This window comes from Labeo rohita, chromosome 16 (genome assembly GCF_022985175.1).
Source record: "Labeo rohita strain BAU-BD-2019 chromosome 16, IGBB_LRoh.1.0, whole genome shotgun sequence".
Taxonomy (NCBI): Eukaryota; Metazoa; Chordata; class Actinopteri; order Cypriniformes; family Cyprinidae; genus Labeo; species Labeo rohita.
This window is the reverse complement of record NC_066884.1, coordinates 12,721,773-12,747,021: the sequence shown is the minus strand read 5'-3', so window position 1 is coordinate 12,747,021 and position 25,249 is coordinate 12,721,773. Positions and strand designations below refer to the sequence as shown.

The 25,249-nt window shown below is 36.7% G+C and overlaps 1 protein-coding gene and 1 long non-coding RNA gene across 2 annotated transcripts in view; one reads left to right on the top strand and one right to left on the bottom strand.

Moving 5' to 3' along the window:
- Positions 1–17,314, bottom strand: part of LOC127178207 (transcription factor HIVEP3) — an 81,398-nt gene extending 64,084 nt beyond the window's left edge. Inside the window, exon 1 of the mRNA XM_051130927.1 lies at positions 17,044–17,314. The gene's annotated coding sequence lies outside the window, so the exon portion shown is untranslated. The remainder of the gene's footprint in view (positions 1–17,043) is intronic.
- A 6,325-nt stretch (positions 17,315–23,639) lies between these two features.
- LOC127178051 (uncharacterized) overlaps positions 23,640–25,249 on the top strand; it is a 2,468-nt gene continuing 858 nt past the window's right edge. Inside the window, exons 1-2 of the long non-coding RNA XR_007829289.1 lie at positions 23,640–23,986; positions 24,969–25,081. This is a non-coding gene — a long non-coding RNA (uncharacterized LOC127178051). The remainder of the gene's footprint in view (positions 23,987–24,968; positions 25,082–25,249) is intronic.

Here is a 25,249-nt window from a genome sequence, read left to right as displayed (position 1 = left end):
ACCATCAAGTATTGAAAAATGTCTTGTCGTTCGATACCAAATTTCGATACCTACAGCCTGGCTCACACTACAGGATTTTTAAAATCCTAACTGATTATGAAATCTGGTTGCAGCGCACACATAAGGAGAATCTTTGCAGATTATCTTCCCTAAAATCTTAAACATGCACACACTACAAGATTTGAAAATTGTGGAGCATCACACACTACAAGGTTTTACTAAGATTATCTTGACGGAGAGAGCGCCTCACGTGATCTTACACAACAGATAGTCATTTCAACAACTAAAGTTTACAAATGTTAGTTTGTGTGCTAGCAGCTTTACGCACTCACCCGGTATATTGAAAACTGAGACGATTTCGCTCCAGAGCTTTCCTTGCTCCATGCGGTTGTGGTATGTTTTCAACATATTATACAGACAATGTTACTACAAAAACATTAGGAGCATTTTCCTCCATCTCCACTATCCAATGGACCGTACAGCAGCTGTTTTGCGGTCGCACATTGGCTGTAGTGAAAGTACTGACGTAATCATAGCCGTGATCATCCCGATTTAAAATCCTGAATATCAAACATGTTTGATATGATTGGGGCGGCCCTGATTTGTGTGAGAGCAGATCGGGAGGTACAAGATTCAATCTGTGAACATCTCACATTACCAGATAATCCGTCCCGAACATCGGGACCGAACGAGGTGCTCGACAAGATTTTTGCTCAGATTCTCGGGAGGGGAAAATCTGGGAAAATCTGGCTAAAAATCCTGTAGTGTGAGCCCAGCTTAAGGGGTAACCTCATCAACAGCAGCGAGCCAATAAGCATGCAGGACTGGCTCTGGTGAGGCATCAAGGAAAAACACAAGTTTGCACATCCTCATCCATACTGGCATTTCAACTGCGTTCCAGAAAAGATCTGTCCACATTACACAATTAAAAACACATGTAAAATGTACTGTAAGCCACCGAGTGTTTGTAATAACTTCCGACTACAATCTAATGTGGGTTTTAGCCATAAAATGATGCTGAAATATACTATTTGTAGTCTTTCATATTAAGCTATTCGCTACATCTGCTTAGCATTTCTCATGTGAACACCCTGTTATGTCATAAAAATAGGCAAAATCTCATAAAAATCACATACAAATCATATATATCTGTTGAAAGGTTTTCCTGGGTTTCTTATGTACGGAACTGAAAGCGGAAATGTAATGGACGTTCGTAATAGGAGACAGAGCAGATTATTAAAGGTGACCCATTACGCAAAAATTACTTTTATAAGGTATTTGAACAGTTGTGTGGCTGCAGTGTGTGAAAACAACCAGCCTATAATGCCTATAATGGTAAAAATCCACCCACTCATTTTTTTTATAATCCAAATTGTCAAAACAAGCAATTTCAGATTCTTCTCAAAATAACGTAATTACAGGGAAAAAGTACTGCACATTTGTGACAATCTCTGCCCTATTAGCATAAACACAGATCTGAGTGAGAAGCAGCAGTCCGCCATTACTGGAGATATATAATGATATATGACAGGCCGCCTTTAAAGCATAATATGAGTGACATATGAGCAGCGAATTAGCTTCCCCTAAGTCAGAACAGCGATCGCAGAAGAGAAATGGTGGTTCTGTCTAGGCTATGCGTTTTAAAACAAAAATGTACTAGTGTAAATGTAACCTAAAAGATGTGGAAGCTGAAAACTATTTGACCTTTATTAAAAATGTTGGCACTGATTTATTGTGCTGGTTACATGTTCTTTTGTTCATTTGTGCAGTGGCTCAGGAGATGAGTCTTTGAGCCTGTAAAAACATTAACAAGCTGAAAAAAAAACAAAACATTTTTTTTGAGGTAATGTGTAATCTTGTTAAAATTGTATTGAAAAAGTATTGTTCAGAAACCAGCTTCGAAGTTTATCAGTATCTTTATCAGAATTTTTTTTAAACAAACTATTTACCAAAGCAGAAAAAATGTAAGGATGCTAACTAGACAGTTAAGAAATCTGTTGGCGTTTAGCTTTGTTTGGCAATCGTCTAAATCCAAATCAGGTTATTCTTGTAGTCTGGCACGTGTGTGAGTTGGCACAGACAAGTCTGAAAATGTGCCCTCTCTCACTCTCTCTCGCTCACCGACACAAAAAACCTCAGACAGTACAGCTGAGAACAGACTGTACTCTGTCAAGAGGCAGGTAGCTCTCACTTGAGGAAGCTCAATGGCCTCACACCGCAGTCTAACTTCACACATTACTTGAGTTGTGTTTACAGAGGGCTGGGGCACAATGGCAAAACCAATATAGACAAACTGATACCTGATATTTAAACACACTAAAGCGCACACTAGTGTAAATACTCAGACAAACCCAAGTCACGAGTTTGTTGCTCCTGTAACCAGGCAATGTGATGGACGACGCAAACAAAAGTACATTATGCTAATCCATTATTCATAACAAAATGATTACGCTTGAGTGCAAAATCACAAAACACTAGCTAGTTTTTACATTTTTATTTCCTTTGCATCTTTTACTTCCAGGCAATCCCAAAATTGAAAAGTCATAGTTTTGCTGTGGAACATGAAATTAGAATTTTTAAAGAATGTAAATTGTCACGTTTTTTTTTTCCAAAGCAATTCCAATGGTGACACGAGCTTTCATGCTCCAAAAAGGTGCAAAGTAGAAGTACCATAAAAATTATCCATGTGACTTGTGCACTATTCCAAGTCTTCTGAAGTCGTAAAATATTCGCAAAGAAACTTCCTCCCAAGAACTGTTGTTATCGTTAACAAACTATAACAAAACATTCTGTTAATTGAAATAAAGCTAAAATAAAATAAATAAAATGAAAAACTTAAACAAGAAAATTAAAAATGTTGCCTTAATAATTTAAAAAACATTAAAACTGAAAATCTAAATAAACTGATAAATAAATTAAAACCATTTAGACATTTCATTAAAAGGCAAACAAATAAAAATAACAAAATTCTAAAAATTAAATGAAAATTAAAGTGAAAAATGAAAATATAAAAACAAATGTGACCCAGGACCACAAAACCAGTCGTAAGTGTCAATTTTTTGAAATTGAGATGTATACATCATCTAAAAGCTAAATAAATAAGCTTTTCATTGATGTATGGTTTGTTGGGATAGGACAATATTTGGCCAAGACACAACTATTTGAAAATCTGGAATCTGAGGGTGCAAAAAAAGTCGAAATATTAAGAAAATCGCCTTTAAAGTTGTCCAAATGAAGTTTTTAGCAATGCATATTACTAATTCAAAATTAGATTTTGATACGTTTATGGTAGGAAATTCACACAATATCTTTACTTAATATCCTAATGATTTTTAGCATAAAAGAAAAAACAATAATTTTGACCCATACAATGTATTGTTGGTTATTGCTACAAATATACCTGTGCTACTTATGACTTGTCTTGTGGTCCAGGGTTACAAATGATAATTCAAAATATTACTTAAAACATCCTAAATATTCAATAATTGATTCATTAAAAAAAAATTTCTTAACTCGTTTAAAAGAGTGAGAACGAATGTCACAGTTTACAGACTTAAATTAGTCTTATTCTAATGCATAGCTATCTGTATGACTTTAAAATACTTGTAATATAGCATACAAAGTTGTATAGACCAATTCTACAATTTTTGTCACATTTAGAATGATATGAGGTTGAGTAAATGACTAAATAATAAAATACTCCATTAACACAGCATATAAGTGTTTCTGTGCTGATCATTCATTAAAACAAGGCATGAGATGTGACAGACTGGATTGTCAAATGAAGGTGTAAAGTCAGCTTCTGTGCGATAGGCAGCTTCTGTTGGACCGCGAGGATGTTTGGCAGATCTCTGACTGCTGGCAGCTGGGCAGACAGCTGCAGCGACGAGCGACTCGTAGGACGTGTGGTTATGTAACCATCAACATAGATTCAGACACGCAGTTTAACATCAGCAGCTCTGCAACCAGAACCAGCACTGACTGACATCTGATACAAAAACGTAAAGGCGGCCTCGAGATGCTCCAGCAACCTGTGCGGTATATATAACAAATAATGAAAAAACATCATGTCCTCAGACAATGTACAACTTGTTCTCCACTTTGTAGTCCTAACCATTGTCCTCCTCAGTACCATGCTTGTGCACACAGCAAAACTCAAACCCCCTTGAGGCTTAAAAGGCAGGCAGAACTCCGAATCACAGGTGCGGGATATCGCAACTAGATCACGCTAAGAGGCCCGTCAGAGATTTAGGGAATTGAAGCGGCCCATGCTAATGACAGAGCTGATGCCAGAGATGCTTTGCTGGAGCTCAGCCTGGTGCTGTTGATCCCCTCTGCGCCTGGGGATTTACCAGCCAAAGCCCCTAAACCCCTCCTTCCATCTGAGCAAAGAGAAAAGAAGCAGCTCCAGTCACACGGCCGATCACCAGGCCCGCGCCCGATCGGTGCGCTGATTTCCACTGAACTGAACGCATTATTCAGTCAATCAAGTTTTATATATTCCTTAGCTCATACGTGCTCATTCATTAACTATTTGATACTGGCAAAGTTTTTCCATTCTTTGCTTCTCTTAAAAAGTAGTTAGAAAAACCTCTGCAGCTGCCTTCGTTTATCTTCAGAACACAAATTAAGATGTTTTTGATGAAATCCGAGAGCTTTCTGACCCTGCATAGACAGCAAAGCAACGGTCATGTTCAAGGCCCAGAAAGGTAGTAAGGACATCGTTAAAATAGTCATGTGACATCAACTTTAATTTTAATAATGACTTCATTCAACAATTTCTTCTCGTCGATGTCAGTCTCCATTCTGGTTCTCATGTGAACATGTGCCAAAGATCGACACAGAAGAAAAGAAACTGTTAAAAAAAAGTCATTATTTTTGATTTCTTTGCGCACAAAAGTATTCTCGTAGCTGTATGAAATTAAGGTTGAACCACTGATGTCACATTAACTATTTTAAGGATGTCCTTACTACCTTTCTGGGCCTTTAACATGGTAGCTGCGTTGCTGTCCATGCAGGGTCAGAAAGCTTTCGGATTTCATCAAAAATATCTTAATTTGTGTTCTTATGGGTTTGTAACGACATGAGAGTGAGTAATTAATGAGAGAATTTTCATTTCTGGCTGAGCTATTCCTTTAAACATGCAAAAAACGGTGTCAGTTGTTGCTTTCAATTAGAATTACAAGGGCATTTATGTTTTTAATCACGTCTGACCTAGATGGAGTGAATGGAGAAAAAATGTTTAATGTCAAAGATGAGTCACACCTACCTATTATGTAAACCCTACTGACCAATTATAGTTCAAAGGTGTTTACTATCAATGTCTGAATGAAAACTGTTTCAACCAGGCTTTTTGCGACACCTGCCAATGGCTGGTAACGTGATAAAATGTAAACATTTTTTTGCAAAAACAGGCAGTTATTACTACTACAATGACTAAACATATTTACAATGTTTTTAATTTGTTCTACTGGTTTCTCTGTTAAATGCATTTTCCCTCAATTTTACCCATTAATTATAGCCATTCAACATTACAGTAGAATTTAAAGCTATTATTTCTTATTTTAAGGCTTTTAGGAATATAACAACTTTTAATTTGATTTTAAAACAATCTTCACATATACAGATTAATCTTTGTTCAAGCTACAAAAGTTAATCAGCGACAAGAGCAGTCAAGTGATGATTTCTCTTTTTTTGTTTTTTTTTGGGTTTTTTTGTTCTTTGATTTACATTAATGACAGACTTCAGCAGGTTAGGTTTCGCTTTAAAAGCTGCGCAGTCTCTTTAAAACCTGATGCACACGAAGCGGATCTGGCACATATCCCATTTTCCCCAAACTCTTTACTTACTTTAATACTTAACTCATTTAAGAATATGTTTATGAGGTAACTCCATGCATTTTAACATAATTGCGTGTGTTTTCGTGCATTACTGGTGTGCTGTGAGAAGTGGCTCAGCGTATGCGTACTGCTGAATGTGCAGCCTTTCAAACAATACTTCGGTGCACCATTTAGGTATGTGTCGCCACATTCTCAGATTATGAAGAATAAATAAGGGAAACAGAAAATTGTTATATTTCGACTGACACTGTTACATATACTCGCCAACACCGATGTTTACTCGCATTTACTCGCAAAACCTGCTGTAGTCTGATTATAGCTGTGCATGTAAACGTAATGTGTACTGTGTTGATTTAGTAAATGCGTAGTTTACTGGATCCCCAGTAAGAGCGCAAGGATGTAGGGAGGAGGAATGTGTGTGAGAGAGAAACAGACAGTGAGTGTCTGTCTCTGACCGCTGAGCTCAGCCGTGGTCAAGCGTCTCGCGCTCTTTCACTCACACATATACACACACACACACACAGAGAGAGATCTCTCCAATATTCAAGGAAAAAGTTGGGCCAGGCCAAGCATGAAGACACATGCAGATACACATGTTTTCAGGACGAGAGGCGGAGAGGTCTTAGGCCGAGAGTAGAGATTTTGGATCGGCTTTCCTTGGGGTAGAGAATCTTATTTCTCTATGACGCTGAAGTCAAGAGCCGCTCCTGGTTGTCAGCACTCAGATTCTGGGAAACTGTATACATTTGACCCTAAGAGCAACAAGATAAGACAGTTTAAAATATCACAGAACAACAGCATAGACCTGTGAGCCGAGTGTTCTCCTCCCGTTCAATACGATCCATTTCAGACCAATCAATAATTATGCAAGTAAACCACAAACATCGGACAAAAGCCCATCAGACAAATGTCTTTGCACTACAGCGACTCTCACAGCTGTGGCTAATCTACATAACCAAAACGTTACTTTTGGGTAATATTATGACAGTAATCAAAGCCAGTCTGGAAAAGAGATCAAAGTCCATCAATTCAAAAACAGCCCTATTAGATTCAACTCTGTCCTTGGACCGAAATATTTATATGCAGATTACATAAGAGTCAGCTGAGCAAAAGAACTAGCCACCTATTATAATATACAGTGGCATGCAAAAGTTAGGGAACCCCTTGCAAAATCTGAGAAAATGTGAATAATTGTAACAAAATAAGAGAGATCAAACAAAATGCATGCTTTTTACATAAAAGATGTTTACATATAGTCCACAAGAGAAAAAAAACCCCTTGGTTCTTAATACTTTGTGTGGTTACCTGGATACTGTTTTGGATACTGGATACTGAAAACTGCTTTTTTGGTTTGTGATGGATGTTCATGAGTCCCTTGTTTGTTTTGAACAGTTAAACTGAGCACTGTTTTTCAGAAAAATCCTGCAGGTCCTGCAGATTCTTCAGTTTTCCAGCATATTTTGCATATTTGAACCCTTTCCAGCAGTGACTGTATGATATTAAAAGCCATCTTTTTACACTGAGGACAAATGAGGGACTCAAACACAACTTTTAAAAAAGATTCAAACATTCACTGATGCTCCAGAAGGAAACACAATGCATTAAGAGCCGGGGGGGTGAAAACTTTTGAACAGGATGAAGATGTCCAAATTTTTCTTATTTTGTCCCCCTATTTAGTACTGCCCTTTGAAAGCAACAGAAGACACTTGCATGTTTACCATAAGACAAAATAAGTACAATTTCTCTTGATCTTTAAATTAAAAAAGTTTTCACTCCCTGGCTCTTAATGCATCATGCTTCCTTCTGGTGCATCAGTGAATGTTTGAACCTTAATAGTTGTGTTTGAGTGCCCCAATTGTCCTCAGTGTGAAGAGATGGATCTCAAAATCATACAGTCACTGCTGGAAAGGGTTCAAATATGCAAAAGATGCTGAAAAACTGAACATTCTGCAGGACATGATTTTCTGAAGAACAGTGCTCAGTTTAACTGTTCAGAACAAACAAGGGACTCATGAACAACCATCAAAACAAAAAAACAGTCGTAGATCATCCAGGTAACCACACACAGTATTAAGAACCAAGGGTTATCCAAGGGGGACTATATGTAAACATCTTTTATGTAAAATATCTCACCCAGGACAATACTAAATTATTATTACTCTCTTATTGTGAAAGGAAAGGAAAGGAAAGGAAAGGAAAGGAAAGGAAAGGAAGGAAAGGATGTGACGTGAGACCAAGTATGGTGACCCATACTTTGGAATTTGTGCTTTGCATTTAACCCATCCAAGTGCACACACACAGTAGTGAGTAGTGAACAAACACACACACACACAGTGAACACACACCCAGAGCAGTGGGCAGCCATATTGCTATCGCTGCGGCGCCCAGGGAGCAGTTGCCTTGCTCAAGGGACTCACCTGAATCGTGGTATTGAGGGTGAAGAGAGTATTCACTGGGATTCGAACCCGCAACCTTTCGATTACAAGCCTAACTCCCTAACCATTAGGCCACAGCTGCCCCTGTAAAATTATTGACATCACAGATTCTGCAAGTGGTTCCTTTCGCATGTCACTGTAAATGCAATGTAAAATACAGAATAGAACATAAAAGTAGCTCCACAAACTCCAAAAGAACCTCCATAGCTTCAAAATCAGAAATTTGACTGAAAATTTACAAACACGCTGATTTTCGCTTCACAAGACATTAATTATTTGACTGGGGTAGTGCGGATTACTTGTGATGCTTTGATCAGCTGTTTGCACTCTCATTCTGCCAGCACCCATTCACTGCAGAGGATTCACTGGTGAGCAAGCGATGCTTGCTCATTTCTCATTTTTGGCACTATTTCTTTAATATTAAGTTGTTACAGCTTGGTTGGTCATCACTACACTGCAGAAACTGATGATTCTACTTCTGCCAATAGGAGTATTTATTCTGGTGTGGCCTAGAACAGCCTCTGACAAATGGGAGCCATTTGATGTCTTGAAACTGTGCAGGACAAAATCCGAACCTTTACAAGAACACCAATAAAAACCATCAGTAATAAAAAGAACAAGGGACCTGAGGGAAGAGTGAGGAATTATTGCTCCTACTTCATTAACTCCCAAGCTATAATTCCTGATCTGCGTCTCCCTGTTTTAATAAACATGCGACACATAATATGGAAAGCAATGATATGTTATTGTTTGGGCTGTCATTAGCATTGGCCATGCCCATAGTTATTTGCATTACGGGGGCTGGCCAGCCTTGCCAGTACCAGACAAGGAAATGCAATCCTCATCAGCAGTGGTAGCCAACAGTCCCTTGGGATCATGCCAGACGATGTTCAACACAACTGCACAGCGCAAACACAAACACCTGACCCAAATTTTGCACAGTAAGACGCGGCTAAATGATACGACTAAAGGGTTTGTCAACAGAATGATGCAATTTAAAGTCATAAGCCATTTTCAAGGCATAAAGCAAACTCGCTGAACTGCACTCCAAAAGTATTGTTTATCATTTGCATAAAGTTAAACTTTTCAAAACTTTGTACACATTGGTTGGCATGCCTACACTGCATCGCCAATGGTCGCCCTTGTTCGATACTGAAAATGAATCGCTTCTGTTTGCTTTGTCTGAACAATAATCTACTATACTTATATGAACATTTAACATTATTGTTGGAAATTTTACAGTAGTGTTAGCCTAAATGCACAATCAAAAAATACTGACCAAAATGGAAGATCAATAAAAGCCTTTGTGTATTTATCAACACTGAACCAAAAAGAGAAAAACATCCAACACAATCTAAAAACTGCAAACTGAAATTATGCTTTCAAACAGTCTAAAATCCTGAATATCATCACAAAATCTCTTGAATGTTATGCAACGTGAAGCTACGGCCATTGACTTCTGAAAGTACGATGCAGAGAGCGTGGCTGGAATGTGGGTAGTAAAGTATGTGACGGTACCCAAACTGGTATGTGGAACTGTTGTGGAAGGACTAATGATTAACCCATTGCAGCTGTGGGCACAGTGCTTATTCACAGCGAAAGTGTGCCGTAATTGTGCATAAATAGCAGCTATTGGGGTAGACTGAGCAAAAGTATACTGAATTCATACAGGCAACAGAAAAAGACAACTGGTGATGCATGCGAAACACAACATGCGACTATAGTAGGGATCCAAAGTCCAAAGGTATTATTTTCTATTACAATATTATTATGTTATCAACTTATATTATCATCTTGTACTTCATAGTTAACTATACTAAAACTATTAAAAATATATATTTTTATTAACCGAAAAAAGCTGTACAAAATATTTTGTGATATTTTCTCATTTACCATAAATTAGATGTTAAATATGGCAAATTCATTGCAAGTTGTACTACATTACATATACAATTATATTATCATCTTCAATGGAAGCCAGTGTCATTGTTAACTAAAACTAAAACTATTAAAAATAATTTTTAATGTACTCACCCCCTTGTCATCGAAGATATTCATGTCTTTCTTTCTTCAGTCTTAAAGAAATTATGTTTTTTGAAGAAAACATTTCAGGATTTTTTTCCATATAGTGGACTTCTATGGTGCCCCAAGTTTGAACTCAAAAAACACAATTTCTTTACGACTGAAGAAAGAAAAATGAACATCTTGGATGACAAGGGGGTGAATAAATTATCTGTAAATTTTTGTTCTGGAAGTGGACTTCTCCTTTAACTGAAAGATGAAACACTAAAATTACTAAAACAAAAACTGAAATTAAAAAAAATGGAAATAAATAGGGAAAAAAAAATATATATATATATATCACATAAAATTACTAAAACATAAACTAATATTGCAAAATTCAAATTTAATTTTTCTTTAAAAAAAAAAAAAAAAAAAATTCTCAGATTTTTGAGCCTGTTTATGTGCTTCTCCAGCATCGGCAGCAGGAATGCTTTCATAAACAGGATGCCAATATGAGGAAGGTGCCAGACTAGAGATGATGGTGACAATCACCTCCTGTTCTCTTGCTATTACATTACTACACCAGAGGCATCACATTCTTTTGAAGGCGAAAAACAGAAGGTTGTCATTTCCTGCTCCTGAAAACAAGAGCAAAATGCTCAGCACCGGTGGATGTGAAAGGTGAAAAAAAAAAGAAAAAGAAAGCCGGGTGATCAGTGGATCTCCCAGAGCTTTGCTACTCATCGGGCAGTAAATCAAAGAGCAGGGAGTAGGCGTTCAGGTGTCATTTTTCCCCGTGGCATGGCAAACAACGTGTGAGACCCTGACTGATGGGCGATGAGGGACATCAGGCTCATTCACTGTGGAATTATAGCACCTGCTGCCCTTTTCAGACATTCCCATTCATTTCTCCTCTCTTCGCAGGCCGCCGTATGTCACTGGAGGACCCTCAGTAGGGAATGGTGTGGTGCGATGACTGGGCATTTAATCAGTTTGGGTTGTTTAAGATAACAGCTAAGTTCTTATCTTTCTGCAATAACATACCTGACAGGATGATGATTCTGTTTTGCTACTGCGCTGCTGATATGGTGTCCCTAAAGAACACTTTCCTACATTTCAGATATTTGGCTCATTTCTAAACAAAATATAAACTGTTGCGACCCACCCAGCAGTTTGTATATTAACCATCCAGAGTCCATATTTGGAGGGGCTACTGTGGAATTACATTTTTTCAGTTTAGCCAAATTCCATCAAGAATTCACAATTTTCAATATTCACTTCTATAAAAATGTAATGACTTATTAACTATCCCTTAAAAATTACAGATTATAACTTCTACTGTCTGCTGCAATACAAAAAGCATTTAAATAAGTTAAAATGTCTTAAAGTTCCATTCACACTGACCAAATTTGATAATGTTACAGTATCATTCTTTGTAAATACTGGTCAAAAATCATGACATGAACACAATCCATTAACTGCAATATTATGTACAGCGCTAGTTTTTAACAGTAAGAAACCCTGTTCACCAGGGATATTATTATTAATACTACTAAATAACTTACTATATTTTAGCTAGTTGCCAATGCAACATTTCTCATATTCACTGACCTTAACTTTTAAAGTTCTAAAATTACTAAATCTAAAAACAAAAATGAATAAAAACATATATAAACAAATGGAATAGTGTGTAATTTAAAATATTAAGAAAAACTAGTATGTCAATTATACTAAAATAACACTGCTGTTAACTTAATAAAGCATCAAAAAGTTTAAATACCGCTGGACTTATAGGGTTAGTTCACCCAAAAATGAAAATTAGCCAATTATTTACTCATCCTCCAGGCATCCTAGGTGTATGTGACTTCCTTCTTTCAGATAAATGCAATCGGAGTAATACTCAAAAAAAAAAAAAAAAAAAAAAAAAAGGCATTTCCAAGCTCTATCATGGCAATGTATTGTATTTCTCTTCATCAGTCCATAAAAAGTCCAATAAAGTGCATTCATCCATAATAAATAGTGCCTCACGTGGCTCCGAGGGGTGAATAAAGGCCTCCTGTAGTGAATCGATGCGTTTTTGTAAGAAAAATATTCATATCTAAAATGTAATAATCTAGCTTGCAGCAACTGCTCGTACATGGAAGCAGCTCCGGGTGGACGACGTCGGCGTTGTGTATGCACAAGTGAAAACCAACATTTGTTTACAGGAGCAAAGGAAGCAAAGTTTCCTTACCTAAGCAAAGGAAAAACAGTCTCCTCATGGTTTATATCAAATCTTCCGACATTTTTCGCAGCAGCCATTGTAAGTCCGTAAGACCGCAAGTGCATATGAAGTGTTCCACTTGGTACAGGGCCTTAAAATAACATCAGTGGACTATGATGTATTGTTGTCTTTCCATGGTTGAGACAACATAATTATAATGTTCATTCATGTTTATTTCATGCTATAACTAGTAGTAAAGACAAAGAGATGATCTGTTCATGTGCTGCTTGAACTGAGGCAATTGTGTTCTCATGCCACACATGACGTAGTAAAAAATTAATCGCAGCGCAAAGACGACACTGACAACGCACTGACAGAATTAACAGAGCGGGTTACTTTTGGTATTATAGTCTCAGCTTTTAAATTTTGTCATTTTTTAAAGAAATTCAAATAATAAATATCACTTGTGCAGGTTTTTAATGCGACGGATGGATATAGCGCCTCAGTTCTAGCGATTCAAATGTGAATTGATCTCTTCCTGCTGGTTATAACATGAAATGCACATGAATGACCAACAGATGGTATGTTGTCTCAACTGCGAAAAGACATCAATACACCATTTTCAAGTTTGACTCTATTGGCGTTAATCTGACTTTCCTGTCTGGTTTTGTTTGCTGAACAAAATGCCGGATTCAGAGTTATGATTGGTCAGATCACCTGGAATTTGATTGGCTAAAAGCCTGGTCACTAGACAGTCAACATAGTCCAACATTCGAGTCTTATGTCATGAAAAGAAGAGATGTCTTTGAGAGAGGGAGGGGAGGTTAATATTTTTGAGTAAAAATTACAACTGCAAATTAATTAAAAAAAAATAAATAAATAAATAATGACGTGCACAAATAAATCATTTATAATAAATACAACTGTCATTTTTGATTTCATGGTGACTTTAAATAATCAATGTCAAAATCAGAATAGATTTTTTCTGGCCAGCTAAGTTATATTGAGAAATTTGTCTCTGCATTCAAGCCACATTTTAAATGTACCAAGTATCTTTACTGCAGCACATCTCAGGTAGAGAAAGCTTGTTCTATGTTTTAAAGAACGCACCTTGCTAAAAGAGTGTGGGCAGGGGGAGAAGCAAGTGATGAACTTGATGTCCAACCGGTGAGTTTATGTTTGTGAATATGTTTGAGGATAAGGTGAAAAGGAGAAAAGAGATGCCATGAGGGCTGATAAGGACAAGGCACTAGGCACATACTGTGATAATGGCCAGTGAGCTCTTCCTCAGATCTACAACACTTCATGCCGTCCGCCACTGATGGTGCCCGCGTGGCACGCTGGCATGAAACAAAGGACATTAACATCAGCAGAGAACGTTATTATTTTTCTTCACAGTGTGAATTTCAATGCCATTGTTTTACTGAGACAAATCTTTCATGTCCTCCATTTTACATGTGAAAGAAATGTAAATGGAGCAGTTAAAGCCTGGGAAAACTTCAAGACGAAATTCAGCCAACAGCTCATTAGTCTGACGGTTAGAGCTCACCACAGGTGCTGCGGTGTCCTGCCTAACGAGGTAAGCAACGGTCATTAAAGATTCTCCCACACTTACTGGCGACACACAGCCGTTAACCTCGGCAACCTCCGTGGATTTCAAGAGAGTTTGACTACGAAAGTTACAAATGTTTTTTTGACCTTGCCACGCTCTTTTCTAATGAAACCATTAGAAGAAAGATACGCAATTAGACTTTTTTAGATATAAAGTTTACTTCAACATAATAGGCCCATCTATGAGAATTATTAAAGGGACAGTTCAACGAAATATTAATATTCTGTCATTAATTACTTATATTCATATCATTCCAAAATTATATTACTTTCTTTTCTATGTGGGGAAAAAATTAATAAATTGTGGAAGTATAATGTCATTCGCTTATATCGCACCTGAAAGTTTGCTCACATCAGCAAGCCCCACATTGAATTCAGTCACTGTAGCCAAAAGAAAATCACTTAAAAATATTCCAAATTGCAATGAAGTATTCATAATGAAAATGAAAAGTGGTCTAACTTAATGCACTGCATATAGTGCCATACAGAGACAATGAGTAATTTAGTCTCTTGTCCATTTAAAGAAGATTAAAGCTTAAAAAAAAGATAGACTCTTTAATGCAGTCTGCAGTGTAACTCCAAATTAGCAGGCTAAAAGCAAACATTTTTCCTGAGTATCAGAAAAACAAACTGTCCCTCTTTACAAGTGTTGCTTATGATATATTCAAACAATTGTGACAATGTGGTAAATAAAAAGGAAAGAGGCTTACACCATTCCTCCCTTCAGATTCTGCTCAACGCTGTTCCCTGCCTAGTTCAAGCAATAACACGTCTCAATCGCCGAGTTCTTCGCTTTGTGCTGATACACTCAAAAATAATATCATTAGGCTCTCCCTCCTCAACACCACACACTGCATTAAAAGAAACTAGCGCTAGCCAACTGTGTCTGAGGCAAACGAAGCCAAGTTTTTCATGTTACTTGATATAACGGTACTGTTTGCATCATATTAGAGCATCAACTCCAAACAAAACCAGTCTGAATCAAACATATAGTCGCTGAGATCAAGAACAGTGCATCTGGAACATACTGTTTTTAAACCAATGTTGATGTTAAAGTCACAATAAAACAGAAGTAGCATACAGTACGTCCGAGTGAAATGGATTATACAAAAAGAAAAATGTATGGCAAGTACTTAGTTGTGGACTGGATTTTGAAAAGTAGGCATTGCACTCAAAAGTGGAGGCAGATAAATGTGAGCTGGAAGGGGCGGGGTTTAAACAGACAAAATGATTGGATAAGTCCTGCATATGTCAACAAAGAAAAGTATGCTGTTTTCGCCGGAAGGTCCTATTATGCCATTTTTATAAAATAGATGACGTGTCATCAATCGGCTATACTAATCAGTCGTACTGGGAAAAACATTTGGAGTACTATAGACTGCCAAAAGTTATAACAAATCAAGGAGAAGAGTGCAAAAAACTGTCCGAGGAACAAAAGGTGTTCGTGGTTGGCTAAACTGAACCAGGATTTCCGCGTGAGAATCTTGACAATATTTGTGTTTGTTCTTATCATTTCCAGTCAGGTAGGTGAAATATTAGGCTAACATCTTAATTGATACTGCTCATACATATCTTTTCCACCTATTACCAAACTAGTCTGTCAAACTATTGCACCCTTTCCTGCTTACTACATCCTTCTCTATATGATTTAACAGCTTCCACACGTTTTTCCTTGGTGTAGGCAGCAGAACAACATATTCACTAGTACATTAAGCGTGCAATCCATGCTGTTGTTTACATCTGAGTATCGCCAGTATGGCCATGCATCCAAGTAACTGACCAAACCGTGATGTAAGGGCAAACCCTCTATTATAATGTCAAAGGTTTTTAAAAATTAAACATACATAGTTTAATTGTCCACAATAAGATTTATACATGCAATTAGAAAATAAACAGGGTCAGTTTCAGTGCCAATTTAAAAGCATACAAGTTGTTAAAAGCATACAAGGAATGACATAAGTGGGAATAAACTTTCACTTGGACTATTCGTCTAAGTGTTATACAAGTAATGCAAGCATTTTCAAGTCAAAAATCATAAAAAATGTATGACTGAACTAGAGAACTGTGTTAGTGAATGGATTGTTTTTTTCATTGAGAAGGTTCATACAGTTCTCATATCAAACTGATCAATTCGTTCACAAATCGTGTTCAATTTACTATTTTCCTGAGATTTTTGAACTGAAAAAAAACGGAAACCTGAACTTTAAAATGTAGTTTCAACCGTGTGTGACTTTATTTAATGAAATGTTATGAACAATGACAGCCTCACTTTCACTGTACAGAAGAAAGATGCAGTGGAAGTGGATGGTGAGTGAGGCTGTCAGTCCCTAACATCCCGCTTAACATTTCGCTTTGTGCTCCGCGGAAGAAAGTCAGGCGAGTTAATAATTACATAATTTTCAGTTTTCAGCGTGAACTACCCCTTTAAGTATCATTCCTCTATGAGCAAACCGTCCAGTGCTCCCTTATACCCCACACACAGGGGACTCCGTCTGTGTTCTGTCATTTCCAAGAATTAGGAAAGAGCGTCAGATTCCTGCGGTGTGTGGTTTGCCATGTTACTCTAATGTAGCAAAACGTTATTCTTGGCTGACCGTCGGGACAAAACCATGGGCTGAAAATGTGTGCTAGCGCTACATTTCTAAACTTGTTTGAACAATCCAGACAGCTGATTTGACTCATATTGTGCCGCATTGTTTACAGGAAGTCAATCTTTATATTTAATGTGTGAAAAGTGTAATAGCTTCCACGAATTTCACTTAAAACATTCATTCCTGCAAAACGCCACGTTTAAGTTTTACTAACAGACTTCGCAGAATGTTATCCCTGCCTAATCAAGACATCAAAGAAAATACTTACTAAAAACGCCCACTAATTCACCAAAATCAATCTCGTTTATCGACTAAGCCGTATATGTAGAAACACAAAACATTTCCACGCTAGACCATACCTGACACAGCTGTTGGCGTTGCTGTAGCCATTTACTCTCCAGGGCAGCGTGCCGTGGTCCGCATCCCATCGCTTGTCAAACGGAATCGCTGCTGACGCCTCTCTCGGCGTTATTTGGACGCTCGCGAGCCAACAGGGCTTCCCCTCCTGCTTGTCAAACTGGAAGCGCAATCATGCGTTCAGCTGATCAGCGCAACAACAACAGCCACACTGTCGCGCAACGCAAACAGTTCACACCGCACCACCCTGCACGCGACGCCCCGGGGGCCCCGCCCCCTCCCATGCTTTCGCCGTTCTAGGGGTGATTAATAATCATGAGGTAGTATATTTCCACGACGCCCATTGGCCGAAGAAAGTACCTTAATTTTTTAGCTCCCTCCTCGCTGTCAGCTACTGCGAGGTGACGTCATGGAACATTCCAAAAATTCCTTGTCCCGGTATTCTTCATTTCAAGGGGACCCTGCGAAAGTTGTTGTGTGTTGATATTATTAGCAATCAATATTCCTGCGTCACGCCTTTTTCTCAAATGTATTTTTTTGTGTATATTGTTTTAAAGCGGCAGTTTACCCCAAATTAAAATTCGGTCATCATTTATGTTATTCTTAACCTGTATTAATTTCTTTCTGCAGTGTTGTGTTTACAAAAAATGTAAATAAAAGCAGTAAGTGTATGATGATATCTTCATCATATGGGTTTGTAACAACCCAAAGTCAATATGAGGATGATTAAATATGAGTGATGATATGGTAAAATCAGTGTGAGTACCATATACAGCTAAAGTCAAAAGTTCACATACACCTCGCATGTTGTTTTTATTTAGAACTGACCTGAATAAGAAATTTCACATTAAAGACATTTACATATAGTCCAGAGAAAATAATAGATGAATTTATAAAAATGACCCCATTGAAAAGTTTACATACACATACACATGTATACACATACATACTACATGATCCACAGCTGTTTTCTTTTAGTTGTTTATGAGTCCCTTGTTTGTCCTGAACAGTTAAACTGCCTGCTGTTCTTTAGAAAAATCCTTCAGGTCTCACAATTTCTTTGGTTTTTCAGCATTTTTGTGTATTCGAACCCTTTCTAACAATGACTGTATGATTCTGAGATCCATCTTTCTACACTGAGGGACTTGTATGCAACTATTACAGACGGTTCAAACACTCACTGATGCTTAAGAAGGAAACATAAAGCATTAAAAGCCTGGGGGTGAAAACTTTTGAACACAATGAAGATGTGTACATGTACATATAATATTTTGTTCATTTAGTACTGCCCTTCAGAAGCTAAAGAAGACACTTACATGTTTCCCAGAAGACAAAAGTTAAATTTACCCTGATCTTCAAAGTCAAAAGTTTTCACCCCCGGCTTTTAATATATCGTGTTTCCTTCTGAAGCATCAGTGGGCATTTGAACCTTTTATAATCCCTCTTATTTTGTAAAATAATTAACATTTTGCAGATTCTGCAAGGTGTATGTAAACTTTCGACTTCAACTGTATATAATACAATATATGTATATGTCTGTGAGGATGAGTACATATGGGTACATATAATTTGTATTATTTCTAATTGCTTGTGGAATATCAGTTAAACTGATATTAGTAACTGTAATCATAACCAAAGTCACATATTTTAAGGAATATTAGGGTAAAAATGCCTAAACAAATCTAGAGCAAGTGTTTCACGAGCAGGCTCATCTGGGGGATGCGTACAGGGTTGCTTATGTCAGCACAATTCCCACAATTCCCTGACTCAGTTGTACTCTTTAGTAGGACTGAAGCTTCTCAGCTGCACTAATGGTAGCATGGCCCACATGGGGACTATTAGTGGGGTTAACCATCAGCGTGGACTTTAATTCATTTAACCCTTTCCCAGGGGCATGGAGGTAAAGTAAACCAGAGCATTACTAAACTCCTAGGAAATTGTGGTTTTTCCCGAAGAGTAGAAAAACATTCCACAAGCCCTTTGTATTTCAATTTCCAATAAAGAAGTGCTAAAAAGCGTAAAGCCACACCATACCTGTTGGGAATTAGTTGTCGTTTTATTTTCCCTGTTGGATTTATATTTCCAGTCAGATGACTTCCTTGTTGACCTTTTAACACAGCCTTTAAAAATTCCCAGTGTAAGCTGAGTTGAACGAAACACAATGAAGCTTGAGTATCTGTTCTGTCTCTGAATATACTATAGTATTCACAACACTGTATGAATCTAAACACAGTCACCGTGACTACCATATGACAAACGGTTGACAAAGGAATGCTTTGTTTAACGGATGCAAATACAGTGCTGGGTCGATACCCCAAGGACAGTTTAATTACTGGGCATAAATATAGCTTTCCAAACTCTACGCCTGCTGGGCCTCAAACCTGTTATTATGCTTTTTTATATTTATTTCACAAGAGTCAAATTACTTTCAAGGAAGCACAATAGTGGTGCATGAGGAACTGAGCAAAAACTAGAAAAACCTGAGTGTGTAAGAATAATAATAATTTTCAAAGGTTAGGTTTTGAATAGCAGACTTTTAATGTGGTCACAGACTTTTGGACTCCACTATATACCAGTCATGTACCATCATTATATATTATATTATATTATTTTTATATTTTATATATATGTATATATATGTATATATATATATATATTATTTCAGCTTCATTTTAATTAACAAAATTATTTTTTAAGTTTTAATTTTAGTAACATAAATGGCTGCTGGGATTCTAAACTGTTACTGTGATTTCTTTTTTTTTTTAATTCACAAGAGTCAAATTACTTTTAAGGAAGCACAACAGTGTTGAAACTTCAGTGCGTAATAATAATAATAATTTTCTAAATCCCCAATATGATATGTTATGTTATGTTGTGTTATGTTGTGTTATGTTATGTTATATTTGGTTAGTAAACTAGAAATAAATAATAATCTCAATTTCAAACACCCCATCGTTATGTTATATTTTGATTTTAGTCATTTTAATACATTACCAAGGCAAGTTACCTATTTTTTATTTTTTTGTCAAGTATTTATATTTTTATTTCTGCTGTATTTAATTTAACAAAAATTATTTTTGATAGTTTTAGTTTCATTTTAGTTTCAACTAAATGGCTGCTGGGACTCCCAGACTGTTACTGTGTTTTTATTTATTTATTTATTTGACCTTTTTTGGACTAATATTTTATTTTATTTTATTTATATTTTTATTTAAGTATATATATGTAATATTATATTATATTATTATAATATATTTGAGTAATTTTAGTATGTTACCAAAGTAAGTTACCTTTTTCCATTTACCTTTTTTTGGCCTAATATTTTATTTTATTTTAAGTAACAATTTTTTTTTTTAATCAAAAACATTTTTTGATAATTTTAGTCAACAGCTGCTGGGACTCCAAACTGTTATTGTGCCTTTTTTTTTTTTTAAATATTTACTTCACAAGACTCAAATTACTTTCAAGAAAGCACAGTAGCATTGCTTAAGGAACTGAACAAAAATAGTAAAACTTGACTGCGTAAGAAGGTCACAGCAGGGTCAATTAGACTGACATTGCGTGACAAAACCAGCATGTTATTGTTCGTTTTCCCATAATGCCATAATGTGCAGTGATGTCACAATAATGTCGGACTGAATGTCTTTCTGTTGAATAGGTCAACGTGCTGGCTCTAAAATTAGCAAAGAGATAAGGTGAGACTCACACCAACTCAGTGGGGTCAATGCTGTGTATTTAGAAGGCTTAGACGGACTCCTGGAGACTCTGACCACTTGGGTGTCCGCTAAAGTTCACCTGGCATTCAGGTGATGAGTCATAGCCCGCAGCTGCCTGATCCTGTCACTGGATGCCACTGTCGTTCAGACTCCCTGCGGAGAACGAGAGGGCTGCTGACTCCATCGTCATGACAGCCACCGTCCTCGCCTGAGTCAAACAGGACACCTGACTGGGCGTGTGGCTGTGAGGTGCGTGACGACCGCGTGGGTGGGGGGTTTAGGCCATGCAGAGAGGTCCGCTTTGATTGGCTGAACCGTGATTGCACAGTTCACGCTCTTTGAACTGCATTGGACCACCCTTTGTTGGGTTTTCTTTCCCAAGAGTGAGAGAGAGAGAGGGAAGCACAGTAGCAAGGACACTGCATTGTGAATGCTTCACAGTGTGACAACATGATCCTAACAGGCTTATGTAACAGGGATGCCTGCATGCTCGTCTTCCAGCAGACAACGGCTGCACCGACTGTTATATAACTAGATCAGCCTCCCCACAGAGCCGGCCTGCGCCTGTGCACGGCACACAGCAGCCTGCCAAAGAGAGCGAGAGAGAGAGCGAGAGACAGAGACGTAGAGAGTGAGACCGAGAGAAACAATGCTGCCTGCTGCAGGAACACAAAGAGAGTCAAAGATAATGCAGGAGTGAAAGAAAACATTTGGAAAAGGATACCGTTAATTGTGATGCATCAAATAATCAAGCCAGCGCTTACAGTATTGTGGTATTACTACTATAGAACAGTAGGGTCAAAAAGTCTGAGATTGTTACATCATTATTATAGTATATATATATATATGTCATTTTCAAAACTTATTCTATTCTATTCACTTAGTGACCTAGAAAGAAATAATAATTGTATATTATATTATATTATATTACATTATATTAAAATGTTGTTATATATTTACTAAGAAAAAAAAAATTGTTATTTTCACAATTCAAAACGTATATTACATAATATAATATAATATAATATAATATATAATGTAATATAATATTATAGTAAATATGGTATTAACTTATATTTAAAGAAATAATAAAAATAGTAATTTTTGACATTCAAAAGTATGATATCTATCTATCTGTAGTTAAAATATATATGTATAATATAATTGTCTCAGACTTTTGGACTTTGCACACAGATGTAATACACTGAATACCAAAGTACCACTAAATCTGATATTACCCATTGTTATTTATATACTTTTATAGTATTGAATAATACATTTAATCAACTTTGATTTTAATATTTCAGTGAAAGTTTTAGTAAGTTTATTAAGGTACTTTTCTTATGTTTATCAATTCTAAAATATAAACTATAAAATTAAATTTTACTTTTAATTTATTTTTATTTCAGTTTTATTTTTAGTGCAATTAAATCTATTTTTTTTTAGTTAGGTTCCAAGGCAACATTTCTTATTTTCATTTTTTAAAAAATGTAAGAGTTTTAAATCTAATGTTTTATTTTATTTTAGTTGTATTTTAATGAACATAAACAACTTTCCATAGTTTCAGTTTCGTTTTAGCTAACAATGGCAACACTGATAACACTCTGGTACTTCTAGTGTACTTTTTGTATGTGACATAAGATATGATAGTGACCTTACATATCGTGTGTAAATATTTGATTCTGAAACACATGCAACATAATAGCTCAGAGTAAAATCAATAGGTTGTAATATATCTCACTTTGTTGGTAATGTACACCATCATCTTGTAGTATCAGATATTTCATTGTCCATTACTTGCAGTAGCACGTACATCTGAGCCTTCCCCCATTACATGGAGTTCATATTGTCCCAAATGTATTCCATATATAATGGCTGCCAGCATCATTGAATGAACAGGCTGAGATGAAATCTGAAGGTGGAGAATCTGCAAAATGGATTTAAATATGGTAAAACGTCATATATGGAGATATAGCCATACACTACAGTCAAAATACTGAATAAACACACTTGAGCCTGATAGTGAGGTACTACAAAGATTATGTTGTGTTTTCATTTATGACCTTTATATTCCCCTAGAAGTTTTCTCCTGTCACTTGCACATGTGGATAATTAATGTAGTATATTTGCATAGTGCAGCAAAAGCTAGAGGCGATTTCTTGCTCCTGGGCTTCAGAGCAAATAAATCCACCCTTGTAGGAAGGCATTGCAATCCTCTGCCACTCTGCTGCCAGACTCTGGGCTGTGTGGAGCCTAATGGGTGGTAATGTTGGGTAAATGTTTCCAGCACACATGTGCCAGCAGGACCAAAACTCAATTAGCTTTGCTACATACTGCCGTGTAATCCAATGTGCTTGGGTTTTACACTTAGAATGCAATTACACCTCTGACAGCCGCTTTCAGTCATTTCACTATAAGAGCAGCACTTGCAAATCAGGTACAGTTGCTCTCAAAATGATTTTTTTTCTGCTCCCAAAAAGATTTTGTTCTAAAAACCAGTTGCAGCTGGTTTTGTAGACTCTCAGATGGTCACATTAAACAGAAAGCTCCCAGGAAATAAAACAATTGTTTTTAAAACCTCTTTACTGGTTGTGGCGTAACTCCTGGACCATGTTAGGAACATACTAGTCTCCTAAAGCCAATCAATGGGTCTTACTGCGGCTTATCCTGGAGTAAACCACCCGCTTAGACAGGAGAGAGACATCTGACTGACATATAAAGTGAACAATCACAGTTTATCGGGTGGGTAAACATGTACAGTATGGACAGACGGACAGACAGACAGACAGACAGACAGACAGATAGATAGATAGATAGATAGATAGATAGATAGATAGATAGATAGATAGATACGGACGGATGGACGGACAGACAGACGGACGGACAGACAGACGGACGATAGATAGATAGATAGATAGATAGATAGATAGATAGATAGATAAATAAATAGATAGATAGAAAGACAGACGATATATAGATAGATAGATGGATAGACATAGACACACAGTAAAAATAGCTGGGTTATTTTTTTAACCCAATAGATGGGTTACACATATTGGGTCACTGTGTTGGGTTATTTTCTAAAACGTTGGGTTATTTTTTAAACATCGTTGGGTTGTTTTTAATAATAACCCAGCGTTGGGTTTAATTGGTTCCCGCGGCGACAGTTCAAATTTTAACGGACGACGGTGACTGACAACAGAAGAAGCTGCTGCTGCATCAGTATGAGGTGAGTAATAGGGTTTTGATAACTCTTATAACATTATACTTATACGAAGAACGTGAAATGCACTTCAAAATTGAACTGTTGTTGTTGTATGTTTGTTTTTTAACGAAGTTGTAGTTTCCTTTAGAGTGTATTGTAACGTTACTGCAGAGAATGAGCTCCATTGTAAACGAATAACTTAACGTTAACGTTACCTTAGCTGTCCCAGTTAGGCCGCTAGCAGTAATAAAGTAAATTAAACTTAGCAGAAAGTTGTAACTGTTTAGAGATGTATTACAGTAACCTAAAGTTAATAATGTATGGTGAAATGTATATAGGACTAACGTTACTTATGTTACTGAAATCACCGTCTACCATTACTACAGGTTTAGTATTATTTTACAGCTGATGAAGGGTTCTAGACGTACGGTTTCTGACTACAGTTTGTTTGGTCGTACTAATGATTATCACATTTAACTTTAAATGGGAAATGGCTAATGCTAAATGAGACATTGGTGTTGATTTGAACCGCGCCGCACGGACCATTCAGCTTCGGTCCAGTATGTAACGTTAGCTCAGCGGCAGCTCAGGGAGATGCGCTCAAATTCAGTTAATTCTCTGTTAGAAAAGTCTAAAAATAATCACATTTTCCCAAAAGAAAGACGTGATGGGAGAAACGAAGCTTTTCAAAGTTTCGAATCAATTAAACGAATTGCTTCGCAAAATGATTCACTGCTTCCAATCGTTCGTGACACAACGGCGACGCCTGCTGGTCAAAACAGGGCAAGCGTCAGTTGTTTGGAGCACTAATTGTAATAACACTAAATTTGTTTTTATGGTTTATTTACATTGAATATTGTTATGCATATATTAGAATCGCCTCTACTTACAGACATTTCTCATATAAAGCTATGACAGATTTGCATGTTTTTTTTTTTAAATGTGTACTAAATGTGTTTATACCACTGATCTATATATAATGACTATTATACTATGTCTATTATAGATCAGTGGTTTATACTTATTTTTAGACATTGGGTTCTTCAGTGAAGGGAAAACTACAACAGTGGAATCTCATACATTAAACATACACATGCCAATTAACTGAAATATTTCAAGGTAAGTAAACTATTTATATTAGTGATCCATATACATTACCAGTCAAAAGTTTTTGGACAGCAAGATTTTTAATGTTTTTAAAGAATTCCCTTCTCTCTAAGCCTACATTTATTTGATCCAGCATTTCAGGGGATCCAATACAGCATTTAAAATAACTGCTTTCTATTT